Source organism: Octopus bimaculoides, chromosome 14 (assembly GCF_001194135.2).
Source record: "Octopus bimaculoides isolate UCB-OBI-ISO-001 chromosome 14, ASM119413v2, whole genome shotgun sequence".
Lineage (NCBI taxonomy): Eukaryota > Metazoa > Mollusca > Cephalopoda > Octopoda > Octopodidae > Octopus > Octopus bimaculoides.
This window is the reverse complement of record NC_068994.1, coordinates 14,361,206-14,363,084: the sequence shown is the minus strand read 5'-3', so window position 1 is coordinate 14,363,084 and position 1,879 is coordinate 14,361,206. Positions and strand designations below refer to the sequence as shown.

The 1,879-nt window shown below is 40.0% G+C and overlaps 1 long non-coding RNA gene across 1 annotated transcript in view; it reads right to left on the bottom strand.

The window, feature by feature from the left end:
* The window catches only part of LOC106875587 (uncharacterized), a 4,409-nt gene extending 2,924 nt beyond the window's left edge, over positions 1 to 1,485 (bottom strand). Inside the window, exon 1 of the long non-coding RNA XR_001410140.1 lies at positions 1,409 to 1,485. This is a non-coding gene — a long non-coding RNA (uncharacterized LOC106875587). The remainder of the gene's footprint in view (positions 1 to 1,408) is intronic.
* Between the last annotated feature and the right edge of the window lie 394 nt (positions 1,486 to 1,879).

Below are 1,879 nucleotides of genomic sequence, written 5' to 3'. Positions count from 1 at the left end.
CGTGTGGTGCACATATGGTTGTGATGCATGTGCCTGGTGTACCCTTATCAGACGGGTAGTCATGATGGGTATAATGGGCTTTGTATATTTTACCCCAGTGTCACTTTGATGGCATGCACTGCTCTCTCACTCAATAATAATAATAATAATCTTTTTTTACTCTAGGCACGAGGCCCGAAATATTTGGGGAGGGGGCCAGTCGATTAGATCGACTCCAGTACACAACTGGTACTTAATTTATCGACCCTGAAAGGATGAAAGGCAAAGTTGACCTCGGCGGAATTTGAACCCAGAACATAAAGACAGACGAAATACCGCTAAGCATTTCGCCCGGCGTGCTAACGTTTCTGCCAAATAAATACAAAAACTAACAGGACAAAAAACTCAACCCAAACACCACAGCAAAGCATACTGATACTTTACAAGATGCCCCAAAGAAAAACAAACGCATCACACACCTCACCAGCACGAAAGTGCAGCAAACGATGCAATAGAAGGTTACTTGTAACTACCAGACGTCGAAAAACAATAGTGGTGATGACGATGGTGACGAACGTTACTTTATCTCAGTTTATGAGAGACAAGAATTTACCTAGAAACTCTGGTGGTAGCTGCGAAAATGAGGTTGGACCTTTAAGGGAAGGTTTCTCGCTCAGCAGTGATTCAGTAAAGATGCACACTGACTACAGCTGTTATCCTAAGACAGCATCAACAGATAATAGAGTAAGAATGAGGAAGTGGACCAGCGAAAAAAACAGGAGAGTGATGCAGTGCTACTTAGAAAGTGAACCGATTTGGGTATGTTTAAAGGGTATGTTTAAAGTGGGTGAGAAGACAGACGACGTGGTCGATACACAGCGGTGTCTTGAAGTACATTTACACAGTTGAACCAATGAATTAAAGGAAGAAGGTGTTCTCCGATGGTGAAAAACAACGATCAAATATTCACGTTCGAAACTGCGAGAACTTAAAAAGAATGATTAAAAGCATTAATGTTTGAGTTCTCATTGTTCTGCGTGCATTCCATTCATTATTCTTGTTTGGTAGTCAGCTGCACTCATCAACAAATAAATTGTGTGTTGATTATTATAAACAAATGTTCATGCTCTCGTGACGTTCAATAATCCGGGAGATAGGTGCAACTGATGAGTCACAGAACGAGTCCGAAACGCCGTAATGTCTCGAAGTTATCTTACGCTGCTGAATCAGTGAATCATGTGTGTTATGCACATACACACATCGCCTAAAGGAAAGAGGTTTCCCCGATGGTGAAAATCAGTAACGGTCAGATATTTATGTTCGAACCAGCAAGAGTGTATCAAGGGTGAATAAATACGTAATTATTTCGATTCTCTTTCCTGCGTGCATCCTATGAATTGACATTATAATTATTTCGCTGGATACTTACCGCCGCCATGTAAAAGATGCTCGCTTCTAACTCTTTAACTGTCTGGTTGTTCAACCGTTCAACGTCTTTCTTTCCAACTGAAAAAAAAATGAGAGATCATTAGATGGAGTAAACTTATCTTTATTATTGTTGTTGCTATTGTGGTTTGTTTCTTTTCAACGTTTCGTTTTCCTGTCTTGTTTTCCGTCCGCCACTATCCTCCACGAAAAAAGAATTAATTTGTGTTCGTGGGAAGAGCCATTTTAACGATGCGTCCTGCCCTAACTCTTCGAAACGCCGGTGTTTTAATGGTGGCAGCTGATGAAGGATATTTCTCTATGTGGCCTGCTTGTTTTTTGTACCTTGTTTACCATTTTGTCCATGTTCTTTTGCAACGTCATGTACCCAGATATGTATCTATATGTACATGTAGATGAAGGTATGTACATACATGTACATATATATACATATACTCATATATATATATATATA